The sequence below is a fragment of the Symphalangus syndactylus genome, chromosome 15 (assembly GCF_028878055.3).
Source record: "Symphalangus syndactylus isolate Jambi chromosome 15, NHGRI_mSymSyn1-v2.1_pri, whole genome shotgun sequence".
Lineage (NCBI taxonomy): Eukaryota > Metazoa > Chordata > Mammalia > Primates > Hylobatidae > Symphalangus > Symphalangus syndactylus.
The window spans coordinates 100,972,340-100,997,391 of record NC_072437.2 but is presented as its reverse complement, the minus strand read 5'-3'; the positions used below and the strand labels follow the sequence as shown (position 1 = coordinate 100,997,391).

Genomic DNA, 25,052 nt, shown 5'->3' with positions numbered 1-25,052 from the left:
CCTGAGTCTCCCCAGTGCCCAGATGCCTTCAGAAGGGTGGGGACGGCTGAGAACTCTGGCCCTGGATGATCCAGCTGCCAGAGCAATATCTGTTCACTGTTGGGCTTTAGCTATCTTCAGGATCGGTGGATCAGAGCTTCTATGGCCCCTCCTAAAACCAGAGTCCAGGGGCAGTGGCTGCCCTTGCGCCTCAGTGATCATTCCCATTAGTCACACTCAGGATTGTCCAACTCAGCTCTGTCCCCAACCTGTCAGCAGGGCTTGCTCTAATGGATAGGAACTTTCCAGGCAAAAGAGAGGCCAGGGTCTCACTGGGCCAAGCCGGGCCCTAACTGCTGGCACCTGCCTCCTCCCAGCGCCTAGTTCCACTCAGCTGTGTTTTAGCAAAAACAGCCAGGTAAACCACTGGCAGTCCAAGTTCAGTCCCTGCCCTTAACCTGCTGTCCTCCCCAGAGGCACATCCACTGCCTAAAATCCATGTGGCTTCTCCACCATAAGCACTCACAGTCTCACCTCCCCTTAATGTGGCCCTAAAGCCAAACTGGCCTCTGGGCAAACTCTGGCCTTGGCCACCTCTGTGCCTCTTCAAGTCTGGAATTTGGGAATGATCCTCAAAGTGAACTTTCGCAGGAGGGACCACAAGCCCCTATGAGAGGACCAGACACCATCTGGAGGAAGTCAAAGCACAGCTGGCAGGCAGGCTGTTTGCTCTTCACTGTCCTGCAGGTCCCAAGGATGCCTGAGAGAAGCTTTGGAGCTCAGACCCTGCACCGCGGCTGCTCCTGTGTTTCCAAGTTTCCCACTGCACAGCAGCAGCTCACGGTGCCATTGCTAGATTTTCCAGCCGAGTCACTACCCTGTTATCTTGAAAGTACACGTGTATGTATGCGTGTATGTTTGTGTGTGTGTAGGTGTGTAGGGGTATATGTGCATATAGGTGTGTATGAATGTAGGTGTGTATGTATGAGTAGGTGTGTAGGAGTGTAGGTGTGTATGTATGTGTAGGTGTAGGTGTGTATGTGTGCAGGCATGTGTATAAGTGTGTAGGGGTGTATGTATGAGTGTAGGTATGTATGTGTGTGTGCAGGTGTGTATGTGTGTATGTGTGTGTAGGTGTGTAAAAGTGTATGTGTACATAGGTGTGTATGAGTATAGGTGTGTATGTATGCGTGTAGGTGTGTATGTGTGTAGGTGTGTGTATATAGGTGTGTATGCCTATATGTGTACAGGTTTGTATGTGTGTAGGTATGTATGTATATTATAGGTGTGTATGTGTGTAGGTGTGTTTGTGTATGTGTATAGGTATGTGTATATGTGTGTCATATATAGGTGTGTATAGGTGTGTATGTGTAGGTGTGTGTAGGTGTGTATGTATAGGTGTGTATGTGTAGGTGTGTGTAGGTGTGTATGTGTGTATAGGTGTATATGGGTGGTGTGCATGTGTGTAGGTGTGTGTAGGTATGTGTATGTAGGTGTGTAGAAGTGTTTGTGTGTAGGTATGTATGAATGTAGGTGTAGGTGTGTGTGTATGTGTGTAGGGGTGTATGTGTGTGTATAGGTGTGTAGGGGTGTATGTGTGTATAGGAATGTATGAGTGTAGGTGTGTATGAGTGTAGGTGTGTGTGTAGATGTGTAGGTATGTAGGGAGTGTGTATAGATGTGTATGTGTGTGGTGTGTGTGTAGGTGTGTAGGAGTGTGTATAGGTGTGTATGAGTGTAGATGTGTGTGTGGGTGTGTGTAGGTGTGTGTTAGTATGGGTGTGCAGAGAGTGTGTAGGTGTGTGTAGGTGTGTATGTGTGTAGGTGTGTATGTATGTGTAGGTGTGTGTAAGTGTAGGTGTGTATAAAGTAGGTGTGTATGTATGTGTAGGTGTGTGTAAGTGTAGGTGTGTATCAAGTAGGTGTGTGTAGGTATGTATGAGTGTGTGTATGTGCATAGGTGTGTATGTGTGTATAGGTGTGTATATGTGTAGGTTTGTGTAGCTGTGTGTGTATGTGTGTGTAGCTGTGGGTACGAGTGTAGGTGTGAATGTATGTCGGTGTGTATGTGTGTATAGGTGTATATGAGTGTAGGTGTGTAGGTATGTGTGTGTAGGTGTGTATGTATGTGTGTGTAGGTGTGTGAGTGTAGGTGTGGGTATGAGTGTAAGTGTGTGTGTGTGTAGGTGTGTGTGTGTAGGTGTGGGTATGAGTGTAAGTGTGTGTGTATGTGTGTAGGTGCGTATGTGTGTGTGGTGTGCACAGGTGTGTGTGTGTGCATATGTGTGTTGGTGTGAGCCAGCATCATCACACCCTGCAGCCAGCCCGCCAGTGTGGGCAGCTTCCCTGTTTCTTGGCGTCTGCCATCTTCTGTCCTCATAACCATCACCCTCTCCCACAGTGTCAGTCTTAATGGTTGGCTGTAACTTGGGACCTGGTTCCCAGCCAGCACTGGCCTCCTAGAGCTCTATTTACACTCCTCTGTTGCCTTCCACTTCATCATTCCACACAGGCAGGGAGGCAGCTGCAGTAACTTTAGATTTGAGTAGTCAGCCTCCAAAGTCCTGCTGTAAATCAGGAAGGCACTGTCTGGCACTTGGAGAATGAGGCGTTCCTTTCTTCAATAGAAGTTACGATATTTTCTAGTTGAAGCGGGGAGTTTCTTGTCTCCCAGCCTTCCCCCAAATGCTGATGCCCTTCAGAGATATCTGATGTGAAAGGCTGCCTGCTGGCTATCGGCATCTTAAAAATGTTTACGTGTGAAATCACCAGACCATTATCTTTCTCCCACACGAGGCCCAGCTTTTAACAATCAGCCAGTTGCCCTCTGATATTGACTTTGTTTCTTCCTGCTGGTTTGGCTGACAGTAAATGCCTGCTGGGAAGGCTCTCGCCCACCTCTGGAGAGCAGAAAAGCCTGCTTGCACCCCTTATCTGTTGATGAGGATACATCAATGGGGTCATGGGAGGGAAAGGACCACATCTGTAAGTATAAGCAGAGACTCCATTTGTGCAAAAGATGAAAAATTCTGAGGGCAAGAGTTTGAAATTCCCCTTCTTTTGGGAAGCCCTAGAGAGTCCTTCATTTGGTTTCAGCCGCACCTGCAAGCCAAGTATAAACCAGGGCTTCCAACAAAGAGAATTCAGAAGCTTGAAAATCATAACTAATTCAGTCCAACGTGGTCCTCCTCGCAGCTAGCCACCTGAGCAGAGACCTCTTCACAGAGATCAAGCGGCTGGCCATAAACATTCTCTAGGGATGCCAAGCTAAGACCACAGGTCACCAGCGAGGATACAAGTGAGAATATCATTGGTGCTTTGATACCACCCAGGGACATGCTCACAATTTGCACAGCATCAGGAGTCTAAACAGTGTGATATATCTGCTTAGAGCATTAAGTTCAAAGTCTTGTATGACAGGAAACATGGCTGATGAGCACACTGTGGGGACTTGTATGTTATATTAAATAATGAAGGGGGTTGTAGGCAAGGCATGACATGGTCAGATGGATATTTTGAAAAGATGACTCTGTGAAGTCATCTTTTGTTTAAAAGGCTCTTCGAAAGGAGACAAGCCTGGCAAGTTGAAAACCAGTTAGGAGACTTTTGTAATATTTTGGGAAGAGATAGTGACATCCTAAAGTGGACAGTGGAAATAGAGATGAAGAAGAGGAAATGCACCAAGGAGATATTTAAGAGGCCAAATCAATCAGTACAAGTTTATAATTTTACTTGGATGATATGGTGGGTATGGTGTGACCAGCAGAGGTGGGAAGGGAAGGGTGCACCATGTTTATGTGTGTGTATGTTTTGTGGTAGGGGGAATTGGCTTTGAATGTGTTGAGTTTAGGTGCTTGTGGAGCCTCGGGGAGGAGACAGTCGATAGGAACAAGTCTGGGCTGGACACAGTGATTTAGGGAATAAGTGCAACAGTGGTGGTTGAGAAAGAGTGGATGCCATTACCCAAGGAGACATGAACGTGAGTAGAGAAGAAGGCTGAGGAAGGAACCCTGGATACCCATGGCGGAGAAAGAGACCCTGAAGGACGTGAAGATGTCATACACACAAAGGACAGTGAATCAGAATTGGGGGATCAGGACCTGAGGGAAGAGACAATTTCAAGGAGGGCATGATCAGTAGTGTTAAGTGCAGCTGAGTGACTTTGATAAGAAGTGGAGGGTTGTGGGAATAAATGAAGACCAACTAAATGAGAAAAGGAAAGGCTATTTCTTCCGAGTTTGCTGTAGTAAGGGAGTCAGCCACCATCACTTGAGTTTTGGCAGAGACTCAGAGACAGGCAGAGGATCAGGAACGCCTTACAGGAGAAAAAATGGAAGGCTCGGGTGTACCCTGATTGGTGACTTTCGGCATGAGGAAGCTGTAGGCAGGCTAATCAGAAGTGGGGCATCCTGTATGATTGGTTGGAGCATATTTGGCTTTCTCTGGTTGGTTTTAAGTTGAGAGCAGCAGAAAAAAAATTGGGAAGCTGCCAATTGCCAATTATTTCAGTCATTAATTAAGTCCTGGCCATTTGTGGCCAGTAGGTAGAAAAGTTATTTCACTGGATTGTCACTTAAGATAGCTATCTGGCTGCCTGCAAGTCTGACTTATATAGCAAGCTGGCTTCCTAGACTGTTTTTTTGTAAATAAGGGGTTGATTTCCTGGGCAGGTTGCTGCAGGTTGTGGATCAAAGTTCTATTTTTATATATGGTCTGGACATTGTCCTTTTGTATATTCAGCCTCTGGGGGTGCACTAGATTTGGCTTCTGGGTTCCTTATTGAAGGTAGTTTCAGCGATGCCAAGAGAATGGGGAGTAGAGGAGTGAACAGGAGTTAAACAGATGCAGACAGAGCATGTGCTGTCTGCCCTTTCAAAGACAGTTTGTTAAGAAGAGGAGTAAAGGAATAAGGTTCCAAGAAATGTTTTGCTTTTAGCCCTTTTCCCATTTTCCCTGAGAATACTCATGGGCAGCACTTGTGGCTGCAGCATTTACCACGAGATAACTTTACCACGAAATCTCACTTTATTATTATTTTTGCATCTCTCTGGCATATCAACTTTGGAAACAAAAGACATCATCCTATTTATAGCATTCTGTTTCTAGTAGTGGTATTTCCATTTACAAAATACAGTAATTCTCGATCACTGAAAATGTCAAATCCTAGAAAACATAGCATTTCTACACATGCTGTTCACATCGTTCTCGAACAGTTGTTGGCCAAAGATTCATTTGAAGAATCTGATTTTTCTGAAATACATGTTTCTGATGATTCAGGCAGTTCTGATGTTAGTTCTATATAGCAATAATTCCAAGAACAATTTTTATGTTTTATTTTCACATTAAAAATCAGTCTGATTTGCTTCAGCCTCAAAGGGCATGTTTATTATAAAATTAAATGAGTGCTGGCAGCAAGCTGCACTTTTTTTCATGCTGCTATAAAGACACATGCACACGTATGTTTATTGCGGCACTATTCACAATAGCAAAGAGTTGGAACCAACCCAAATGTCCAACAATGATAGACTGGATTAAGAAAATGTGGCACATATACACCATGGAATACTATGCAGCCATAAAAAACGATGAGTTCGTGTCCTTTGTAGGGACATGGATGAAACTGGAAAACATCATTCTCAGTAAACTGTCGCAAGGACAAAAAACCAAATACCGCATGTTCTCACTCATAGGTGGGAATTGAACAATGAGAACTCATGGACACAGGAACGGGAACATCACACTCCGGGGACTGTTGTGGGGTGGGGGGAGGGGGGAGGGACAGCATTAGGAGATACACCTAATGCTAAATGACGAGTTAATGGGTGCAGGAAATCAACATGGCACATGGATACATATGTAACAAACCTGCACATTGTGCACATGTACCCTAAACTCTAAAGTATAATAATAAAAAAAAAAAAAAGAAAAAAAAAAAAAGAATAATAAACCTTGCCTTTGTTACTAGGCAGAGAAGAAACCCATGAAAAGGGCTGAAAATGTAAGACTGCCCATTAGACATCTTCCCCTGGGTGTCTCCTAGGAGCCTCAAATTCATCGAGTCTCAAACTGAGCACAGTCTCTCTTGCCACAAAGCTGTTCTGTCTCTACGTACCCTGGATTCATTGGTGCACTTCCCTCCATCCCGGCAGCCACTGTAAACCTCCCAACAGGTTCTTCCTGCCTGCTGCATAGACCGAACGGATTTATCAAGATATCAAGGCAGGGCAATTACAATAGAGAGTTTCATTCATGCAGACCCAGCTGTACCAGAAACTGGAGTTTTGTTATTACTCAAACCAGTCTCCTCAAAAATTCTGGGATTTGGGTTTTTAAGGATAATTTGATGGATAGGGGTTTGAGAAGTGGGGAGTGCTGATTGGTTGGGTTGGAGAGGAAACCATAGGGAGTTGAAGCTGCCCTCTTGAGCTGAGTCAGTTCCTGGGTGGGGACTATAAGATCAGATGAGTCAGTTTACTGATCTGGGTGACACTATCTGATCTATTGAGTGCAAGGCCTGAAAAAATAACTCGAGCCCCAATCTTAGGTTTTACAATAGTGATGTTATCCCTAGGAGCAACTGGGGAGGTTTAGAACTTTGTGGCCTCTAGCTGCATGACTCCTAAACCGTAATTTCTAATCTTGCGGCAAATTTGTTAGTCCTAGAAAATCGGTCTAGTTCCCAGCCAAGAAGGCGGCTTATTTGGGGAAAGGGTGTTATAATCTTTGCAAAGGCAGTTTCACCACCTCACAGAGTCACTAAGTTCTATCTGTTCTACCTTCTAATCATGATCACTTCCACTCTACTCTTCAGCCTCACTGGGACTACTTTGGCTGGGTGCTCATTCTTTCTCAACTGCGCTATTGTGACAGGTGTCAAACTGGTCCGTTTCCAACCTCTGCCCATCGTGTCTCAAAACAATTGACTGAGCTTTCTTGTTTAAACTTAAATAATCTATTTTCTGCTCACGTTCTTTCAATAAAGCTCGAGGGATAAATTGCAAACATCTTAGTATGGCATTTGTTCATTCATTCATTCAACAAATACGAAACACCCACAATGCGCCAAGCATCTTGCTATGGGCTAAGTATGCAACAGAGAATCAAATAAGCCCTCCTACCTTCTGAAGTTTGCAATCTAGAGGTAGATAAACATTAATCAAATAAGGGCACAAATAAAAGTTCAGCTATGAGGAGTATTCAAAAGGAGAAATAAGGGTACTATGAGAGGGTGTGATGGAAATTTAGTGGAGATAGGGAGCTCAGGAAAGGTTCTAAGAGGAGGTGAGCCTTGAGCTGAGATTAGAAGGATGAGTAGGAGTTAACTAGTCAAAAAAGAAAGAAAAGAGTATCTGGGGGACAACTTGTGCAAAGCTTTGGTGGTGAAAGGGAGTGGGGCCAGCCCAAGGGACTGACATCCGGCCAGTGTGCGGAAAGCATGGTGTGAGAAACCCTAGAGGAAGGCAGGCTAGGTCGGCCTCACAGGCTGAGCAGTGGTTTACCTTTATCCCTTAAGTAATCAGAAGTTACTGAAGGAAATCAAACTATATCCCATAATATAATTTTTGGACATATTTTGAGATGGCTGCCACAGGGAGAGTAATCTGAAGTGGCCCTTCAAAACCATCTATTGTGGGGGAAATTTGCATCTGTAGAGAATCTCCGTTAATGCAGCCAGGCCTTCCCTTGTCCAGATCTAGGACAGATTAACTGAGTCTGACACTTCTAAAGATCCAAAAGAAACATTTACCATATATTCTCTCTGAGAGCTGCTACCTGTGAGGTTTCATCTACATAACAAGACCACCTTTTCTAGCCAAGCCTCCTCTTCGCCCCCTCCCATAACCAGCCTTGCCACTACATGATTTACCACCATAACCTGTTTTTGGCTATGCTCTGAGCTCACATTCTTTCTGTAATCTCAAGATGGTATATAAGCCTCTGCATCGCAATGGGGGGCCAGGTCTTCATTCTGAAGACTCTTGTGTATGCACATTAAATAAATCTGTATGCTTTTTCTCCTATTAATCAACCTGTCTCATGTCAGTGAATTTCAGCAAACCTTCAGGGGACAAGTGTCCTGGTCCCTACATCACTGTTAGGTTTTAAGCAGGAGGTAGAGATGGTGATGTGATCAGATATTCATTTCAAAAACATCATGCTGGCTGCAGTCTGGAGAGTTAAGGATGTAGACCAAAAATAAAATTATAAGCCCCACAACAATCTGAAAGGAGCCCTCCTCTCGGCCAAGAGCGTTCCAAAGTTAATCTGGAAAACTAGCTCAGACCATGATGGGAAGGAGGAGTCAGACATGCCTCATTACCATTAATATCAGCACAGACCTGAGGACTGATAGTATAGACTCTTTAAGTCTGATAAGAAACATTTACAATCTATCTACTCTCTCTGAAGCCTGCTACCTGGAGGCTTCACCTGCATGAAAAACCTTGGCCTCCCCAACCCCTTATCATAACCCAGACATTCCTTTCTACTGATTCCAGGTCTTTAGATAACAACTCAACCAATTTCCAATCAGAAAATATTTGAATCTGCCTGTGAACTGGAAGCTCCTGCTTTCAGTTGTCCTGCCTTTCCAGATGGAACCAGTATAAATGTTACATGTATTGATTGATGTCTTAGGTCTCTCTAAAATGTATAAAGCCCAGTTGTAGCCAAATCACCTTGGGCACACGTCAGGACCTCCTAAGTCTGTGTCACAGGTATGTTCCTAACCTTGGCAAAATAGACCTCTATATTGATTGAGACTTGTCTCACGTACGTTTTGGTTTATAAGGGCATGGAGCCAAGAAGACAGACATAGAAAGCGGTACAGGTAGGAGATGGGAGTAGATAAACTCAGTAGTGGTCCTGGAAATGGAGAAAACAAATATTAGAGAGCTATTCTTAACAGGACTTGAACATAAGAGGTTTGAGCAAAAGAGATCACAGCTGATTCACTTTCCTGTGCACAAAAGCGAATAATGCTCCCATTCCCTGAGGTAGGGAAGTCTGGAAGAAGATCAGTTGGAGGAGTGGGGGTAGATGCTAAATTAATTTTAGACATGTTCTTTTTTAGGTAACTTTGAAACACCCAAGAGACCTCAAGGATGCAGTAAGTATACATTAGTTTGGAGCCCAGAGGAGATATAAAATTCTAAGTCATTTACAAAAAAAAAACTGATAAATGTAGAATAAGAGGAACTTGTAGTGATTAAGTAGAGGGAAAAAAAAGCAAAGAGATCATAACAGAGAACTTTCCAAACCTAGAGAGAGGTATCAATATGTAAGTACAATAAGTTTATAGAATACCAATCAGATTTAACCCAAACGAAACTACCTCAAGACATTTAATGATCAAACACCCGAAAGTCAAGGATGAAGAAAAGATCCTAAAAAGCAGCAAGAGGAAAGAAACAAATAACATATAAAGGAGCTCAAATACATCTGGCAGGAGACTTCTCAGTGGAAACCTTACAGGCCATGAGAGAGTGGCATGACATATTTAAAGTGCTGAAGAAAAAAAAACTCTTATACTATAATATGTGCAGTGAGCATATCCTTGAAACATGAAGGATAAATAAAGACTTTCCTAGACAAACAACAGCTGAAGGATTTCATCAATACCACATCTGTTCTACAAGAAATGCTAAAGGGAATTCTTCAATCTGAAAGAAAAGAACGTTAATGAATAAGAAATCATCTGAAGATATAAAACTCACTGGTAACAGTAAGTACACACACAAATACAGAATGTTATAATTGTATTTGTGGTGTATAACCTACTCACATAATAAGTAGAAAGACTAAAAGACTAACCTATCAAAAATAGTAAGTACAACAACTTTTTAAGACATAGACAGTATAATAAGATATAAATAGAAACAACAAAAAGTTAAAAAGCAGGTGAGATAAAGTTAAAGTTTAGAGTTCTTAGTTTTCTGTTTGCTTGCTCATTTTTGCAATCAGAGTTAAGGTATCATCCGTTTAAAATAATGGGTTATAAGATGTTATTTGCAAGCTTCATGGTAACATCAAATAAAACAGATTCTGAAAAAATAAAAAAAAAAAGAAATTAAAACATGCCATAAGAGGAAACCACTTTCAAAGGGAGGGAGAGAGGGAGGGAGAGAGGGAGGGAGAGAGGGAGGGAGAGAGGGAGGGAGAGAGGGAGGGAGAGACGGAGGGAGAGAGGGAAGGAGGAAGGGAGGGAAGAAAGCATAAAACAACCAGAAAACACATAATAAAATGGCAATAGTACTTATCAATAATAACATTGAATGTAAATTGACTAAACTTTCTAATCAAAAGACACAGAATGACTGAAGGATAAGGAAACAAGACCCAACAATCTGTCGCCTACTTGAAACACACTTTACCTATAAAGACACAAATAGACTGAAAACAAAGGAATGAAAAATATACATTCCATATAAATGGAAACCAAAAAAGAGCAGTAGCTATGGTTTTATCAGATAAAATAATATAAAAACTACAAAATCAAGACAAAAACTATCAAAAGAGACAAAGCAGGTCATTATTTAATAATAAGGGAGTCAATTCAGCAATAGGATATAAAAATTGTAAATACATATGCACCAAACACTGAAACACCCAGATATATGAAGCAAATAGTATTAGAGCTAAGGAGAAAGATAGACCCTAATACAACAATCGCAGGAGATTTCAACACCTCACTTTCAGCATCAGACAGATCATCCACACAGAAAATCAACAAAGAAATGTAAGACTTAATCTGCACGACACCAAATGGACCTAATAGAAATTCATAGAACATTTCATCCAATGACTGCAAAGTGGTTATTCTCCTCAGCACATGGATCTTTCTCAAGGATAGACTATATGTTAGGCCACAAAACAAGGCTATAAAAATTCAAAAAAATTGAAATCATATGAAGTATCTTCTTTGACCACAGTGAAATAAAATTAGAAATCAATAACTAGAGGAACTTTGGAAACTAAACACATGGAAATTAAACAATATGCTCCTGAATGACCAGTGGGTCAATGAAGAAATTAAGAAGGACATCAAAAAATTTCTAGAAACAAGTGACAATGGAAACACAACATACCAAAACCTATGAGATACAGCAAAAGCAGTTGATATAGTTTGAATGTATATCCCTGCCAAATCTCATGGCAAATTGTAATTCCCAATGTTGAAGATGATGCCTGGTGGGAGGTGTTTAGATCATGGGGGCAGATCCCTCATGAATGGCTTGGGCCATCCCCTTGGTGATAAGTGAGCTCTCATTCTCAGTTCATGTGAGATCTGGTGGCTTAGAATGTGTGGCACCTTCCCCTACCACTCTCTCACTTGCTCCCATTTCTGCCATATGGTATGCTTGCTCCACCTTTGCCTTCTGCCACGAGTAAAAGCTCCTTGAGCCCTCCCCATAAGCTGAGCAGATGCCAGTGCCATGCTTGTACAGCCTGTGGAACCTTGAGCCAATTAAAACTCTCTTCTTTATAAAGTACCCAGTCTCAGGTATTTACAGCAACACAAGAACAGCCAAACACGGTGGTAATAAAAGGAAGACTTATAGCAATAAGTGCCTGCATCAACAACGTGGAAAAACTGCAAATAACTAACCTAATAATTCATCTTTAAAAACTAGGAAAGCAAGAACAAATCAAACCCCAAATTAGTACAAGAAAAGAAATAACAAAGATCAGAACCAAAATAAATGAAATTGAAACAAAAAAATATGAAAAATCAACAAAACAAAAAGTTGGAGTTTTAAAAAGTTAAACAAAATTGACAAACCTTTAGCCAGACTAAGAAAAAAAAGAGAGAAGACCCAAATAAACAAAATCAGAGATGTAAAAGGAGACGTTACAACTGATACAGCAGAAATGCAAAATGCAAAGGATCATTAGAGGCTGTCATATATGTCTTTTATTGTGTTCAGGTATGTTCTTTCCATATCCAGTTTTTTGAGGGTTTTTATCATGAAGGGATATTGAATTTATTTTATTTAATTATTTATTAACGTTTTCTATTTCCATAGGTTTTGGGGGAACAAGTGTTTCGTTACATGAGTAAGTTCTTTTTATTTTTTATTTATTTATTTTTGAGATGGAGTCTCACTCTGTCACCCAGGCTGGAGTGCAGTGGTGCAATCTCAGCTTGCTGCAACCTCTGCCTCCCAGATTTAAGTGATTCTCCTGCCTCAGCCTACTGAGTAGCTAGGATTACAGGCAACCACCACAATGCCTGGCTAGTTTTTTTGTATTTTTAATAGAGATGGTGTTTCACCATGTTGGCCAAGCTGGTTTTGAACTCCTGACTTCAAGTGATCTGCCCACCTCGGCCTCCCAAAGTGCCAGGATTACAGGCGTGAGCCACCATGCCTGGCCTAGTAAGTTCTTTAGTGGTGATTTGTGAGATTTTGGTGCACCCACCACCCAAGTAGTATACACTGAACCCAATTTGTAGTCCTTTATCCCTCACCCACTTCTCACCCTTTCCCCCTGAGTCCCCAAAGTCCATTGTGTCATTCTTATGCCTTTACATCCTCATAGCTTAGCTCCCACTTATGTGTGAGAACATACAATGTTTGGCTTTTCACTCCTGAGTTACTTCACTTAGAATAATGGTCTCCAATCTCATTCATGTTGCTGTGAATGCCATTAATTTATTCCTCTTTATGGCTGAGTAGTATTCCATTGTGTATATATACCACAGTTTCTTTATCCACTCTTTGATTGATGGGCATTTGGGTTGGCTCCACATTTTTGCAATTGTGAATTGTGCTGCTGCTATAAACATGTGTGCGCAAGTCTCTTTTTCATGTAATGACTTCTTTTTCTCTGGGTAGATACCCAGTAGTGGGATTGCTGGATCAAATGTTAGTTCCACTTCTAGTTCTTTAAGGAATCTGCACATTAGTTTCAGTTTTCTGCCTGTGGCTAGTCAGCACTCCCAGCACCATTTATTAAATAGAAAGGCCTTTCCCCATTGCTTGTTTTTGTCAAGTTTTTCAAAGATCCAATGGTTGTAGCTGTGCGGTCTTATACAGACAAATGGAGAAACATCCCATGTTCATAGATACGAAGAATCAATATCATAAAGATGACTATACTGCCCAAAGTAATTTATAGATTCAATTCTATTCCCATTAAACTACCACTGACATGGTTCACGGAATTAGAAAAAAACTATTTTAAAGCTCATATGGAACCAAGAAAGAGCCCAAATAGCCAAGACAATCCTAAGCAAAAAACAAAGCTGGAGGCATCACGCTACTGAACTTCAAACTATTCTACAAGTCTGCATTAACAAAAACAGCATTGTATTGGTACAAGAACTGACATATAGACCAATGGAACAGAATAGAGACCACATCTAGTTTCATACTGAATGAGGAAAAACTGAAAGCATTTCCTCTAAGATCTGGAACAAGACAAGGGTGCCCCCTTTCACCACTGTTATTCAACATAGTGCTGGAAGTCCTAGCTAGAGCAATCAGAAAAGAGAAAGAAATAAAAGGCATCCAAATTGGAAATAAAGAAGTCAAATTATCCTTGTTTGCAGATTATATGATCTTATATTTGGAAAAACCTAAAGATTCCACCATAAAACTATTACAGGGAGGCAGAGCTTGCAGTGAGCCGAGATTGTGCCACTGCACTCCAGCCTGGGCGACAGAGCAAGACTCCGTCTCAAAAAAAACAAAAAAGAACTGATAAGTTCAGAGAAGTTGCAGGATATCATATCAACATACAAAAATCAGAAGCATTTCTATATGCCAACAGTGAAAAATCTAAAAAATAATCAAGAAAGTAATCCCATTTACAGTAGCTACAAATAAAATACAAAGGACTAAACATAACCAAAGAAGGGAACGATCTCTGCAATAAAAACTGTAAAACATGGATGCAAGAAACTAAAAAGGACACAAAAAAATGGAAAGATATTTCAGTTCATGGATTGGAGAGCCAATATTATTAAAATGTCCATGCTACCCAAGGCAGTCTACAGATTCAGTGCAATCTCTATCAAAATACCAATGACATTATTCACAAAAATAAAAAAAAATCCTAAAATTTGTATGGAACCACAAAAGACCCAAACAGCCTATGACATCATGAGCAAAAAGAACAAAACTGGAGGAATCACATTACCTAACCTCAAATTATACTACAGAGCTCTAGTAAACAAAACAGCATGGCACTGGCATAAAAGCAGGCACATAGACTGCTTTTGATCAAACAGAAATAAATCCATACAACTACAGTGAACCCATTTTTGGCAAAGGTGCCAAGAACATACATTGAGTAAGGACAGTCTCCTCAATAAATGGTGCTGGGAAAACTGGATATCCATATTTGGAAGAACAAAACGAGGCCCCCCTCTTTCACCATATACAAAAATCATATCAAAAAGGATTAAAGACTTAAATCTAAGAACTTCAACTAAGAAACTTCTAAAAGAAAACATTGAGAAAACTCTCCAGGACATTGGTCTGGGCAAAGATTTCTTGTGTAATACCTAAAGCAAAAAATGGACAAATGGGATCTCATCAAGTTAAAAACTTCTGCACAGCAAAGGAAACAATAAAAAAAGTGAAGAGACAACCCACAGAATGAGATAAAATGTTTGCAAACTATCCATTTGATGAGGGATTAAAAACCAGAGTATACAAGGAGCTCAAACAACTCAATAGTAAAAATCCAGCAATCTGATTTTAAAATGGACAAAAGATTTGAATAGGCATTTCTCAAAAGAAGCCATACAAATGGCAAACAGGCAAACAGGCATATGAAAAGGTAAATACCATTATTAACCATCAGAGAAATGCAAATCAGAACTACAATGAGATGTCATCTCACCCCAGTTAAAATGGCTTTTATCCAAAAGACAAGCAATAACAAATGCTGGTGAGGATGTGGGGAAAAGAGAACCCTTGTACATGGTTGGTGGTAATGTAAATTAGTACAACCACTATGGAGAATAGTTTTGAGGTTCCCCAAAAATCTAAAAATAGAGCTACCATACAATTGAACAACCCCACTGCTAAATATAATATACCCAAAACAAAGGAAATCAGTATATTGAAGTGATATCTGTACTTCAATATTTATTGCAGCAATATTCACAATAGCCGAGATTTGTAATCAACCTAAGTGTCCATCAACAGATTAATGGATAAAGAAAACATGATACATACACACAATAAAGCACTATTCAGCCATAAGAAAGAATAAGATCCTGTCATTTGCAACAACATGGATGGAACTGGAGGACATTATGTTAAGTGAAATAAGCCAGGCACAGAAAGACAAACCTCATATGTTCTTGCTTATTGGTGGAAGCTAAAACTCAAAGCAATTGAACTCATGGAGATAGAGAGTAGAAGGATGGTTACAAGAGGCTGGGAAGGGGTGTGGGGGTGGTGGGGTGAGAGAGGAAGTTGAGATGGTTAATGAGTACAAATATTTGGTGGATTAAATGAATAAGATCTAGTATTTGATTGCACAATGGGGTCACCACAGTTAACAATAATTTATAGTACATTTAAAAATAACTGGCCGGGCGCGGTGGCTCACGCTTGTAATCCCAGCACTTTGGGAGGCCGAGGCGGGCGGATCCCGAGGTCAGGAGATCGAGACCACGGTGAAACCCCGTCTCTACTAAAAATACAAAAAATTAGCCGGGCGTGGTGGCGGGCGCCTGTAGTCCCAGCTACTCGGAGAGGCTGAGGCAAGAGAATGGCGGGAACCCGGGAGGCGGAGCTTGCAGTGAGCCGAGATTGCGCCACTGCACTCCAGCCTGGGCTACAGAGCGAGACTCCGTCTCAAAAAAAATAAATAAATAAATAAAATAGCTAACAGAATATAATTGGAATGTTTGTAACATAGAGAAATGATAAATGCTTGAGGTGATGGATACCCCATGTACCCTGGTGGGATTATTACACATTGCATGCCTGTATCAAAATGTCTCATATATTCCATAAATATATACATCTACTATGTGCCCATAAAAATTAAAACTTAAAAAAATTTTTTAAGATAGAGAGAGACAAAGAGGTGAGATGGACAGGTTAATTTAATCAGGTCTGCCTGCCCTGCTTGATTGTGTTTGCTTGCTTTTTGTGAAATTTTTTCCCCCTTTTTCCATGAAGCTGATGGCTACAGTACCTAAAGGTTGCCCTGCTGAATGCTGAAACTTAACTTTAACCTTCCCTGGCTACTTTATAGATAACATTCACAGGTCACTATGCTAATGGTCACTTCTAGTGTTTTTCAGGAACTTGGTCCAGTTTCTGTCCAGCTCAAACGAGATCAGACCACTGAGCCTTCCACTGGGCCTGCAAAAGTGCCCGAGAGGTGGCCTTTTGATGTCAGAGGGCCAAAACCTCCATCCTCAGATCAGGCTAACACCACCATTTTCTGTATATATGTTTATGAAATGCCATGAACCTTGACTACACTTGCGCAGAATGAAACTGTTACTTCATTTTTCCCCACTGCCAATCACCTTTCCCCATTCCTAAGGCCACCCCACTTCCTTAACCCATAAATATCCCTAAGCCTTATCTTTTAGTAGGTAGATTTGAGAGCTGTTTTCTTGCTTGCTTGCTTACTTGCTTGCTTGCTTGCTTGGCAGCCTTGAGAATAAATCACAAAACCCATGTCACAGTGCTTGATTTACATTGAACGGGCCTAGACCTGGCCGATAACAGAAGCAGCTGGAGACATAGGAAGGGCCCAGGAGAGGGCATTGAAGACCAGAAAAAAATATCTATTGGATTTGGCAATTTGGAGGTGATTCATTACCTTAACTTCTCAGTCCTTGACCAGAGCAGAACAGAAAATGATACTTGTATAATACCAAAACGTAACAGGCAAGGCTGCCTGAGGCCAGATGCAACCATCTCAGATGCTCTAGCTTCCCGGGACCCACCTGGCAGCCCTGAAGCCTAAGGGATCCTTAGCTTGACACATATCTGCCTAAACTCAGCAGATGCAGTTGGGAAGCTCTGCCTTCCAGGGAAGGCACTGTTTCCAAGAGTGAGAGCAAAAGTCCTGGAAGCCTGATAACAAGGGATGCAGGGGGAGTTGGTGAGGGGCAGGGCAGCTACCATTAAACAGCTCTGGGGGCAACAAACCCATTGTATTCTAAGTGAATGTTGTCACCTGGAGCAGTGGGACATGGTGGTCTTGGAGGGATAAGTATAAAATGAGGAAATAAAGTCAGACAAATAGAGCTCACCTTTTAGAAAACATTGGCTGAGAATGGAAGGCTAGAGGTAAGACGTGAATGGAAAGGAATGAGTTAATTGTGTTATCTCTTTTAAAACCCGGACAAGCATTAATGTATTAGAAAACAGGGCTAGACGTGGTGACTCCTGCCTGCAGTCCCAACACTATGAGAGGCCAAGGCAGGAGGATCACTTGAGGCCAGGAGTTTGAGACTAGCCTGGGCAATATAGCAAGACTCCATCACTACAAAAAATTTAAAAATTAGCTGTGTTCCCGTAATCCCAGGTACTCAAGAAGCTGAGATGGAAGGATTGCTTGAACCTGGGAGTTCAAGGCTGCAGTGAGCTATAATTGCACCACTGCACTCCAGCCTGATAACAGATGTTAACCCCATCACCAGAAAAAAAAAAAAAGCAAGCAAGCAAAGCAAACAGTATACATAAAGAGAGAGAGGAATGAGTATAAAAATGCATACAGACTCAACATTACTCATTAGGGAATAAAAATCTAAACCTCAGTGGCATGCCACCTTATACCCACAATACATGGTTTGTAGGGTTTTTAAATGCTGCAGCCCCTCTGAAAACAGCCTGGCAGTTCCTCAAAATGTTCAAGCAACAGTTGCCATGTGACCCAGCAACTCCGTTCTTAGATATTTCCCAAGAGAATTTAAAATATCTGTTCACTCTAAAACCTATACCCAAATGCTCAGAGTAGCATTATTCATAATAACCAAAAAGTTCGTTGGGAGGGAAATTTTTCCTCTATCCACTTAAATTACCATGGTTGGGGAACTGCAAAGGAACTGACAATAGACAGACTAATAGGAGAAAAGACAAGCTTTGTTCACAGGTGCAGGCACCATGACAGTTTACAAATGCCATGGCAATGTCTAGAAATTACCTTATATAATCTAAAATGCAGAGGAACCCTCAGTTCCTAGAATTGCCCGCCCCTTTTTCAGAAAACTCAGGAATGATTTTCTCCTTGTTTAGCATATAATCAATAAATAACTATTTGTATACTGAGTCAAGCAGCCCATGCCACTCCTCTGTCTATGGAGTAGCAATTCTTTTGTTTCTTCTCTAATAAACTTGTTTTCACTTTATGAACTTGCCCTAAATTTCTTGTGCAAGGTCCAAGAACACTTTCCTGGGGTCTGGTTCAGGACCCCTTTCTAGTAACAAAAGAAACCAGTCAGAAAGGCCACACATTGCAAGAGCCTATTTACATGAAATATCCAGAATAGGGAAATCCAGAGTCAGAAAGTAGTCCAGTGGTTTCCAGGGGCTGGGAGGATCTGGTAGTGTGAAGTAACTGCCAACAGGTGTGGGGTGTCTTTGGGGGAATGTTGAATACGTTCTAAAATGATAAGTGGTGATAGCTGTATACTCTGTGAATATGCTAAAAACTCTTGAATTGTGGACTTTAAAAGGGTAAATGATATGACATGTGAATGATATCCCACTAAAGTTCTTATTTTTAAAAATTAAGATTATGTGTCCCTGTTCCCTTTCTCTTGCCACATCTGCTGCTGTGCCTCCTCCCCTTCCTCAGCACAGGCTGTCAGTCAAATCCAATGACTTACAGCTCTCTGTGTGTATTATGCTTCTCTCTCAGCGTGCTCTCTGCAGCCTGGAATGCATCCCACACCTCCTCTGCCAGCTGGTCGAGTTCCACTCACTCTGCAAGAGCCCCCTAGCTCATCTCCTTCTTGGTGAAGTCTTTGCTAACCACACGCATTTCTACTCCCAGCAAGTTGTTAAGAGAAAAATCAAACTCTGTAAAATATTTTAAAGATGTTTATTCTGAGCCAATATGAGTGACCTTGGCCCGGGGATACACAGTCTCAAGAAGTGCTGAGAAACCGCACCCAAGGCAGTCAGATTCCACGTTAGTTTGGTTTTCCACATGTTAGGAAAGTAGGAGTTACAGGTAGTCATAAATCAATACATGGAAGGTATACACTGGTTCAGGCTGAAAAGGCAGGATATCTTGAAACAGGGGCTTACAGGTGGATTCAGAGATTCTTTAGTTTACAATTGGTTAAATGAGTAAAGCTTTGTCTAAAAATTTGGGGTCAGCAGCAATGACTGTTTAAGGTAAGGAAGTCTGTTAACCAATACACTGGGTCAGAGTGACTGGCAGGGCTGTGTGAATTAACCCTTGTCTGGCATGGCTTTAGGTTCTATTTATAATTTATCTTATTGTCACAAAGAGTCAATTTTGCTGTCTTATTGTCAGAGGCGTTTTGAACCAGAGCAACTCCATCTTGAGCAGGGGCTGGGTAAAATGAAGCTAAAACCTATTGGGCTGCATTCCCAGATAGTTAAGGCATTCTAAGTCACAGGATGAGTTAGGTCAGCACAAAATACGGGTCATAAAAACCTTGCTGATAAAACAGGTTGCAGTAAAGAAGCCAGCTAAACCCACCAAAATCAAGATGACAACAAGAGTGACCTCTGGTCATCCTCCCTGCTACACTCCCACCAGCACCATGACAGTTTACAAATGCCATGGCAATGACAGGAAGTTACCCTATACGGTCTAAGAAGGGGAGGCATGAATAATCCACCCCTTGTTTATCATATAATCAAGAAATAACCATAAAAATGGGCAACCAGCAGCCCTCAGGGCTGCTCTGTCTATGGAGTAACCAATCTTTTATTCCTTTGCTTTCTTAATAAACTTGCTTTCACTTTACAGATTCACCCTGAATTTTTTCTTGCATGAGATCCAAGAACCCTCTCTTGGGGTCTGAATGGAAACCCCTTTCCTGTAACATTATGATCTTTATTTTAACATTAATGCTGGTCAGTTGTGCCTAAACTCCATAAGGATGGAGTTATAATGAGATGTGTCAGACCTCTCTCTCTATTGTGGCAGGGAATCCAGTTTTTAAGCTCTCTCTGGGGTTTCCTTGACTGAGATCGGGGTTAATTTAGTCAGTGATGGGGGCAACTCATCTCATCATAAGGCTGTTGTGTTTCCATGCCTGTCTCACCCATTTGAGCTTCTTGAGAGAACTGGCTTGTCTCACCCATGCTTTTTCTCTGTAGCATTTAACACTACACTTTAAAAAAAAAAAAAGTGACGCTTAGTGAAAGAATGCAGGGGACTTCACTCTAAAATATGCCTCCCTGGTACAATGAGTATTGTGAGTTTAAAAACCCTCAAAGATTAACAGACACTGAAAGAGATGTTTTCCCTATCTACGTAAAGACCAGACTGAGGAGAGCAGTAGTTTTTCCTTCCCCTTCCTGTTATCTCCTTATCTATTGCAGAAAAGAAGACCGAGAATGTAACCACATCTGAACAGACCTGTTCACAAGATAATGTCCCTTTCTCAGGTTCACTCCATTTCTAAAAAGAACGATTTGTGAGTTAATCCCTACCCCTCCATCCACTCGTTCTCACTAGTAATCATTGATTGACCCTCAGTAGAATTACCTATATTCCCCATCTCCCTCTTCCCTCTGAAATAAGGCTATGTAAGAGGCCCCACTAGGATATTGAGCAATCACTCCGTGATTCTCCCCAACTTGCAATACTAATAAATTTGTACACCTTTTCTCCAATTAATCTGCCTTTGGTGAGTTGATTTTTCAGTGGAACCTCAGAGGGCAAAGGAGAAGTTTTCCCTTGGCACCTACATTAGCAAATGTTTTGGGGCAGAGGATGGAGAGATAGAGAGAGAAAGAATGCCCTGATAGGCAATTGTGTTGTCAATGAAGAAGAAAAAGCTTGCAAATGTTGTCAAGTACTATAGGGGAGGAAATTAATTTTCTCTGTACCCACCATAGCTCTTACTGGAGACAGACCCTAGCAACAAAATACAAATTAACAAGAGAAAAAACAACAGAGGCTTAAAAATGGATTCTTCCTGTGCACGTGGGAGATACCCAGGGGAAAATGAGTAAATCTCAACCAGGCGACTTTTGAGTTCAGGCTTAAATACCATCTTCAACTTAAACAAAATGAAGAGGTATCCAGGTATAGTCCATAGTATGGTAAAATGATAATGTTTGCTCTGCACACTTAAGTCAATGCCTTTTCCATTGGTAAGAGTCTCTAGTGATTAAGTTACCCTTCTCTTCCTGATTCAGAGAGGGAGACCCTGTTATACAAATGGAGATTTCTTTTATAGATGTAAATTTCCTTTACACAGGGGTAACCCACTCTGTTTTCAGAGCTTTTCCTATGTCTGCAATAATAGACATATGTTCCTATGATTATTTTGAGCATTGTCACAAAATAATCAGTGAAAAATAATCCTTATGCCAAAGGAACATATTTTTGTCAGAGGTGTTTGCATTGGAGCGACTCCGTCTTGAATAGGGGCTGGGTTAAGGCTGAGACCTACTGGGCTGCACTCCCATATGGTTAGGCATTCTAAGTCGCAGGATGACATAGGAGGTCTGCACAAGATACGGGTCAGAAAGACCTTGCTGATAAAGCAGGTTGCAGTAAAGAAGCCAGCTAAAACCCACCAAAACCAAGATGGCGATGCGAGTGACCTGTGGTTATCCTCACTACTACACTCCCACCAGTGCCATTGATACAAGAGTTAAGAAGAAATTACTTACGCAGATAGTGAAGGTACAGAAGTCCTCGGTAAGCTTTCCTTTTTAATAAATAGCAGCCCCAAATTATTTTCCTTTCTAACAAAGAGTAGCCTGTAAAATCGAGCTGCAGACAGATGCTGGCTGTTGTGCCAATCATGTTCAAGATGGAGGATCCATCTTCCCTTCTCTTTGTCATCCACGTGTACACTAAGGAGCAGACAAGATGGTGCCAGTCAACTGGAAAGCCCGTTTGCATAAGATTAAGTGGGGCAGCCAGACTTCCCCACGTGCTATGTCAACATCATACCTTATCAAACCAATCTGTGAGACTTATGTAAATCAGACACCAGCTTCTCCAGCCTGACTATAAAATCCAGTGCATCCGCCACCGGTCAGTCTTTCCTTTCAGAAGTGTTAGGTAACAGGGGTACCTTAATGGCACCGGTTCCGGGTTCTTCTCCCCTCCTTGACCGGGCACTGTCTGAACCCGCCAAAGGAGGGCCAATCAGGAAGAAGCATCTCCCGCCTTCCCTTGGGGCCGCCCCACGTAGGCCCAAGGGATATAAAACCCAGCACACCAGCAGCTCTCTCTCTCTTTTCTCTCTTCTCTTCTCTCTCTTCTCTCTCTCCCCCGCACAACCTGACCCCTACCTCTCCAATAAAGATCTCTTGGCTGCCACCAGGGTCATCTCTGACTAGCCTGTCGCCTTTCATTTTGGTGCCGTGACTCGGCCTGGGATTCCCCACCTTTAGGTGGGACCCCCATCCCCTTCCCAGGCTCAGTCTAGACCTCCGGCCAGCCTTCACCCACTTTCCTGTTCGCGGAGCTCTTCGCCCACCACTGGCCTCATCTCGGTAAGTTTTCCCCTCCCGGGCCTACCTCTCGGGCAAATCGCCAGACCCTAGCCGCTCCCGTGACGGACACATTTTGCCCGATGCCCTTACGGCAGTGGTAGGCCCCTGTCATTCACTTCCGTTTCGGCCTGCAGGGAATGGAGTTTTCTCCCTCTCCTCCTCGCGTCTCTGGCCTGGGCCCCTCTCCTTCGCTCGTTAAAATCCTGGTAGCAGGTGACCCACGGCCTCCCGCCCCTCAGAGGCTCCTCTGTCCTTCCGTTTCGGTGATGATGGATCCGGATGCTCTGACTCGCTCCGCGGCAAGCAGCCAGCAGGGGGCGCCCTGCCTAGCTCGTTGCCGTCTATTTCTTCCTCTCATTAAGGGAGGCTCTGCATCCCTGCCGGCCGACTCCCCCCTACAATGTCTTTTAAATAATTTGTCGGCCCTTGGCCTCGCCTCAGACATCAAACCAAAACACCTAATTAAATTTTGCACTCAAAACTGGCCCACCTATCCCCTAGACAACCAAAACAAATGGCCTCCTTATGGCTCTCTCCATCCTGATCTTCTTCGGGATCTCTACAACTATCGCGTGCGAACAGGAAAATGGGTAGAGATCCCATATATTCATGGCTTCTTCCTCCTACGGGACACACCTAACCTCTGCCTCCCTTGCAAACCCCAATAGCTCCTTGCCACTCTTAAAGTGCCAACCCCTCCCTCTGCCCCCGACTTCGACCCAGCCTACGAGGCCCCCCCATACCACCACCCTCCGCCCCGCCTTCCGGCTGCCGGCCCAGATCAACCAGAACCCCATCCCAGTGGCGCCTGCCCGCCCCCCACCAACTGCACCTACACCATCGCTCCTCCAAACTTCCCAGCCCCTGAAGGCTGGTGCAATGGCTCCCTACACAAGTCTATCAACTCTTCCACTGGTGGCCCCTGTGTTCCCATCACTCTCTTTCCCCAACTCACCCTATTACCCTTCTCTGAAGGCTCATCAGCACACCGACACAAGAGAGCAGTTTTCCTACCATTCATTCTCGGGCTATCCCTCACCACCTCCCTACTAGGCTCAGGACTAGGGGCTGCCTCCCTAGGTTACAGCGTGTCTCAGTTTTCCGATCTCAAGATTCCGCTTTACAACGTCAAATTACATCCCTAGCAGGGGTAACACTTCAAACCGCCGAGCTCCAGATTTACTCACCGCTGAAAAAGGCGATACTTGCATCTTCTTACAAACACTAAAACTTACATAACATTAGGAAGAAACTAATAGGGGTCAACTCGTCCCCATCATTGTGGGACACCCTAAAGACCCCCTCCTAGCCTGGATCCTCCCATTTCTAGGCCCTCTCATGGGTCCTCTTGTGCTCTCCTTCCGTGCCTTCTCAAAGTCATGAGACAGCAAGTCTCATCCATCTCTAACCAAACCTTTAACCAGCTTCTCCTTAGACATTACCAACTCCTAGCAACCAGCGAAGAAGCGGCTGACTCCAGAGACAGACTCTGAGCGCCATGTCTCGGTTCCACCAGTTCCTAGACGATCTCCGCAAAGACTGCTGGCTCATCACAGACCCCTCCCTGCCCCTTGGCTGGCTACAAGGAACATTCATGGACTTCACAACTGAGGAGGTGTTCACATACAGCGCCCTACTGCTTGGCTTATACTCCTGCTGTGCCCCGTACACAACCCCCACAGTCCTCCCATACCCCTCCCCCACGACGCCCCCGCTCAGCAGGAAGTAGTCAGACGAACTACAACGCCCATTTCCCCACTTCTTAAAAAACAAAAAGGGAGGAATGTTAGGTAACAGGGGTACCTTAATGGTGCAGGTTCCAGGTTCTTCTCCCCTCCTTGACCGGGCACTGTCTGAACCCGCCAAAGGAGGGCCAATCAGGAAGAGGCATCTCCCGCCTTCCCTTGGGCCCACCCCACGTGGGCCCAAGGGATATAAAACCCAGCGCACCAGCAGCTCTCTCTCTCTCTTCTCTTCTCTTCTCTTCTCTTCTCTTCTCTTCTCTTCTCTTCTCTCTCTTCTCTTCTCTTCTCTCTCTCCCCTGCGTGACCTGACCTCTACCTCTCCAATAAAGATCTCTTGGCTGCCACCAGTGTCGTCTCTGACTAGCCTGTCGCCCTTCAAGAAGACCTCTCTGAAAGGAGGCCGGAAGGCTAGGCCCATCTCGCCTTTTCACATTTTTCTGCCTGCTTTATATCTGCTGGCAGCTGATTAGATTGTGCCCACCAGATTAAGGGTGGGTCTGCCTTCCCCAGCCCACTGACTCCTTTGGCAACACCCACACAGACACACCCAGGAACAATACTTTGCATCCTTCAATCCAATCAAGTTGACACTCAGTATTAACCATCACATAAACCCTGAGTAAACAAAAGCAAACAGGCAGTTTCTTGATTCTCCAAATAGCAGACACCATTTTAATGTGCT

General features: G+C 43.0%; 1 long non-coding RNA gene across 1 annotated transcript in view; it reads right to left on the bottom strand.

The window, feature by feature from the left end:
- LOC129464154 (uncharacterized) overlaps positions 1–22,867 on the bottom strand; it is a 60,333-nt gene extending 37,466 nt beyond the window's left edge. The window contains exon 1 of the long non-coding RNA XR_008651455.2: positions 22,651–22,867. This is a non-coding gene — a long non-coding RNA (uncharacterized lncRNA). The remainder of the gene's footprint in view (positions 1–22,650) is intronic.
- Positions 22,868–25,052: the final 2,185 nt, after the last annotated feature.